This window comes from Rhopalosiphum maidis, chromosome 3 (genome assembly GCF_003676215.2).
Source record: "Rhopalosiphum maidis isolate BTI-1 chromosome 3, ASM367621v3, whole genome shotgun sequence".
Classification (NCBI taxonomy): domain Eukaryota; kingdom Metazoa; phylum Arthropoda; class Insecta; order Hemiptera; family Aphididae; genus Rhopalosiphum; species Rhopalosiphum maidis.
The window spans coordinates 61,009,714-61,015,713 of record NC_040879.1 but is presented as its reverse complement, the minus strand read 5'-3'; the positions used below and the strand labels follow the sequence as shown (position 1 = coordinate 61,015,713).

The 6,000-nt window shown below is 31.7% G+C and overlaps 1 pseudogene; it reads left to right on the top strand.

The window, feature by feature from the left end:
* The first annotated feature begins 1,875 nt into the window (after positions 1-1,875).
* LOC113559038 lies at positions 1,876-5,048 on the top strand (annotated as a pseudogene).
* Positions 5,049-6,000: the final 952 nt, after the last annotated feature.

Here is a 6,000-nt window from a genome sequence, read left to right as displayed (position 1 = left end):
AACTTCAATACCTATAAATTATATTTAACCCTTTATGAATTTTTTACATTTATGATATGAGCGCATATCATTACAATACTAATTAATACTAATATATAATTTCAATTCTAAATTTTTTAACACATTTTATTATCATTGTAAAAGTTTAATCTTTGGTGTCTCGTAACTTAGATATTACCTACAATTGTCAATAGCAGTGACCGCAAATAGTATATGCAGCCGTTGATACAAACTTCAAAGTAACACGTTTACCTGGCTTGGGTACGCATTTCATGTACGTCCACACGAGCGGTGACGGTGATGCGGTGGTAACGGTCACAAATCAATTTTTTTCATTATTATAAAATATGCGATAGCGCTCTCCGTCTCGCAGGCCCCTCTGCCACCGCCCGAAGACAACATCGATATCGGTATAATCGCCGTTGTTAGGTTAGGTTAGCATTTCATTAATAAAATATAATATAGAGTATTATACCGGCCAAATGTGTTTATCATTATTTCATAACATTTATGTAACGTCGTCGCCTTATTTTTTCGGTGTGTGATACACCCGACGACCGAAACTTTACTTTCTTTCTTCGTCTTCGCCATGCAATACGCCCGAGTAAAAACAAAACGTATCACCGAGGACGTCCTGGGGACAAACTTATTATACATTTTTTTTTTATTATTATTATATACATTGGCATTATTTATTATACATAAATATTTGTTATTATTTTAATGCTCATCGCCCACCGGTGCTATTTATTATATATTTTTTTATTATTATTATACACGCCGATTACCGATCATCGTAACCGTTCCGTGATATATATATATAGAATTAGTAATAAGTTCATAATATGATAGGTATTATTATTGAATTTTTGGTGTGACCTTCATTTAAGGAAAAGTATTCACGCCGTGTGGTTTTTCTTGCCAGAAATTAAATATTATTCTTTTTCTGTTTTAAGATAAAAAATTAATTAACACAGAATAAATCACGTATTAATTATTTTTTCCCACTTCCTTTTTTCACTATCGTGCGAGACGTTACGATGGCGTAATATATACGTGGTAATAACTGGAGCCGCCGCGAGAATAGATTCTATGACGTCACGGGACAACTTCAAATTACTATAACTCGCTAACGAAAATTCGTTCAGTTTAGTTTAGTTTGGACTTTTGTTTTTGTTTAATCGAGAATTTTCTTTTTAAGGATTTGTTATATTTTTTCCTTTTGTAGTCTTTTAAGAAATAATTTACATTAACTGTACCGTCGGTCAGTACTCGTCCGGTTCGACTTGTTTTCAAGTCCCACCTTGTGCGTTTGTGGTGTGGGGGGAGGGGAGTAGTCGACGGTGTGGCGCCGTTAGGTTAGGCGCAGACCGATCGTTGCGGTGCCTGTACCTTGGACTGGCGACCGTTGCTTACTGTGTCAAACTTTGGCCTTTGGGTACAAACTACAAAGTAACACGTTTATCTGGCTTGGGTACGCATTTCGTGTGCGTCTTATATAAGCGGTGATGCGGCGTGGTTTCAACGGACTGAAACGTCCAATATCTCTAATATCGTAGAAATATTTATAAAAAATCTTAAGTTACCAACTCGCCTGTCTCAACGTGTAGGTACTTAGTCGATCTAGATAGACATTGAACAAGTCTTAAGGTGCGATTCCTATGCACGCGTCTAGAGACGCGCGGCTGACGCGGCGCGATTTAATTTTAGCCGCGCAGGTACTACTTTACTTGTTTTTAAATATAACCGATTCCTATGACCGCGGCCGCCGCGCGGCGACGACCGCTTCGAGGGCAGTCAAATCGCACGAGCCGCGCGGCTATTCATATTTTAATTTTCAAAGTTCGACATTTCGTTAACACTGTGTGACACAAAATGTCTTCAAAAGTGTCATTCACAATAGAAGAAGACATACTATTGGCTGAATCTGTAAGAGAACATCCATGTTTGTATGACTTAAAAAATGCCAATTACAAGGATCAACAAATAAGGGACAATGTATGGAAGCTTAAATCAAATAACTGAATAATAAAAGTGGTAAGTAGTATACCTATTCAACATATTAATGAAATTTCAAAATTAATTGTTAATTTGTTGCGTACCTGTCAGTGTAGACCGTAGAGTAATAGGTATCTAGTTAGTGTCTATAAAATTTGAATTATTAACATGTAGGTAGATAATAACCTAAATTAAAATAAAATATTCTATCTTCATATTATCATATTAACTTAAATGAAAAGGTACATGTACACATAATATCGTATTATATTTATTATAATATAGTAAGTCATTTGATATATTTTAGCTAGATATTTATTTTGTGTTTGAACTCAACACTGGAATCTGTATTTTATTAATTTACGATTTTAATACAATTTAATAGAACAATTTACAAGTTGTAAATTACAACATTCAAGAAAAATAAAGTAAGCACAAGTATTTATTTATTTTTAGTTATTATTACTTACGTACAACATACACTGAATAATAGTTATTTATGTTAACATTACATTATGAAAAAAAAGTACATTTATAAATAGATGTTATTTTCATATTATTTATATATCAACTGCGTGGCTAAGTATAACTAAAAGAATATGTTATTGTGGAACTGGAATATCTATTCTAATCTATTAGATTGATGATTTTGCCACGGAACAGCTCCCTGTGGACTGTTGAAAAATTTTTTAAATTCGTCCCTCACGAAAAAACCCTCAAACTTTGCATATCCTCCTGCTCTTGCCAATGACATCATATTTTCAGATGGTTGAGGTTTGTTATCATCGAAGTTATAATAATAGTTGTTCGTATTCTCCAAGTAACGATCGCGAAGTAAATTGTGAAGGCAACATGCAGTCAAGACTAAATTATCTACCGTTTCCGTTTTTAGAGATATTGGTGTATAGAATACTCTGAAAATTTGGCTTAGAAGCCCGAAACTATTCTCCGTAGTTCTTCTCGCCCAGGAAAGTCTGTAGTTGAATACGGTCTTTTGATAATCTTTTCTAGCCTCAATCCTAGAATAAGGACGCATCATATGTCGGTCTAGGCGAAATGCCTCGTCCCCAATATGTACACACGGTAAAGATACATTGGAATCTGGCAGTTTTTCAGGGGAAGGAAAATATTCACCGGTTAAAATTGTTTTAGAGATACTAGATTTATTAAAAATTCCACTGTCCCCTTCTTTACCATAGGACCCAATGTCCACAAATATAAATTTACAATTAGCGTCCACAATCGCAAGAAGAACAATGGAAAAAAAATCTTTGTAGTTAAAATATAAGCTTCCGCTCTTCTTTGGCGAAAATATGCGGATGTGTTTCCCGTCTATGGCACCAACACAATTTGGAAAATTCCACTTGTTCCAAAAGTCATGAGCAATACGTACTAAATCTTCTTTTAATGGAGGTTTTAATAAGACTGGTGTTAGACGAGTACTTAAACTCTTTAAGACTAATTGTATTATACGTGTAATGTAACTTTGAGAAATTCTGAATGAAAAAGACAATGACCTGAGCGATTCTCCCGTTGCCATATATCTAAGAAAAAAAAACGTAACATGTTAAATACATTTTTTAAAATTTATAATATATAATATATTTTATTTATAATAAAATCCGATATTTCTGCTACAGTAGTATTAAAATAATTAAAACTGGTTGCAAATAAAGGGCCCCCCCATACACGGAACGATTTATCGGTCGCACAGACAGATTGATACGTGCTCGCGAAGCGTCAATATGCCAACCACCGACCTGTCGACAAACTTGTTGGTGCGTGTATGGTATTGTCGAAGCACAAATTATACAATATTAATATTTTATTTAAAATTAGACCTATGTTGATCCGACATAAATTGGATATTTATTTTATTTTGGCATGTAGATATAATATAATAATAGTAATAATATATTTTTAATTTCTGTATAGTTTTATGAACTGTAATATTTAAATGAATAATTATTATTATTTCAGTTGATGATTGTAAAAAGAGATGGAAAAGTATGAAAGATACGTATAATAAACATAAAAGGAGTAGGAAACTAGGGACGGGATCATCGACAAAAAATAAACAAACAAAATGGGCCTTGGCAGATACACTATCGTTTATGGACGTATGTTCTTACGAACGAACGTGAGTAATAATATATTAAATACATTGTACCTAAAAACCAATTCATCTTACAGTTATAGAAATTGCCCATTAATAATAATTATGGTTCGAAACTAATGCACCTATGCGGCTATGCGCTTAATTTAATACAAATATGCTTTAAAAATGTACAATTATTTTTTTTCTCACAATTTTATAATTTGTACTAAATATCTATTATAAATAACACAGAACTAACTATTTTTTGTTCATTTATTATATTTTGAAGGGGACTGACTAATTTTAATTCTACGGTTGAAATGAACAATAGTGAAGAAGAAGATAGCTACTTAGAAGTAACTGTTGACGATGAAAACAATTCAAGTGATGAAAACGATGTTTCACAGAAGTCTGCAACAGAAAACACTACAGTTCAGGAAACTGAACTTGAAAATAATTTGAATACAAAAAAAACAAAATTATTAAAAGAAAAAAGGCCTACTAAAAAACTAAAACAAAATGAAGAGTTAGTGTCATTGTTCAAAAAAAGTAATGAAGAAAGACAACAAATTATAAACGCCATTAACAAAGTTGAGGAAGATGATGATCCCATTGATTCATTTTTTAAAACAATGGCATTAACAGTAAAATCGTTTCCTCAACATTTGAAAATAAAAGCCAAAAAAGAAGTGTTCAACATAATTACGGATTTGGAAATAGAAAATAACAGCACTACATCGACATCAAATAGAAATATTCAGTCAACAAGTAGCTTATTTTCATCTCCAAATCCTAGCATACAATCATCGTCAAACTCAGGATTTTCAACATAGATCGTCCAAGTCAATATGTTTTTCCAGAGACTAATGATTGTCAACCTGGAAATTGGACTCAATCGCTCGGTGATAATAATTATGAATTACTTCAGTACGACGATAGACAGTACGAATAAGGAAAATATGATAAGGTATTTTGATTTGTTGTTTCAATAAGTAGGTATCTATTTTTATTTTATGGTTTATTATACAGTTACATTTATATTTATTAATTCTATTAAAGGATGAATTTTTCGTTTATTTTAAATATATTTTTACAACAATAATATTCGGGGTTCGAAAAAGTAATATCATTCATTACTATTATTATAATTTTTTTGTTTTATTATATCTTTACAATTTAAAAACTATGTTTGATTTTATTTATGTTTATTTGTAAAAATATTTATTATGATGTATTGGCATTTTTAAAAGTTCATTTTTATACTGCGTTATTATTTTTTATTAAACGAGAAGTTATACACAATTTATTAAGAATAAAAATGTTTTTATACACATTATTTAAAATTTGTATTACCTAGGTATAGGTACTATAAAATATAAATTATACTACAAACATATATTATTATGTTATACATTACCTCAACGTGACTGCTAGTTTTTCAGCAGCAGATATTGGTTTTCTAATTTTGATGCTTGGGTTGGTTTTTATGTCTTCCTCAACTAGGTTCAATACATAATTAAATTGATCCCAACTTAATCTAAAAAATTCCCTGAATTTGGTTTCGTCTCGCCATAAATGTTTTTCAATCAGGACACTGAAAAATCCCTCAGCTTCCCTGGCTAAGTACATTTCATGCACTTCATTTTTATTTTTTGATACAACGTATTTTATGATAGCTTGTTCTTCTTCTACTTGTTGTAAAAGAAGTAGTTTTAAGATCAATTTTTGTTTTTTCGTTAAGGACATGGTTAAACTAGTAAAATTGTAATATTTTAAAACACGTTTTTATGAGTATACAAGTACAACCGTTTCAAATAGAGGACTTGACACAACTACGTGTACGTGCGTAATTCTAGTCCCGTAGTGTTTTAGCCGCGCGTCTCCTGACGCGTACATAGGAATTA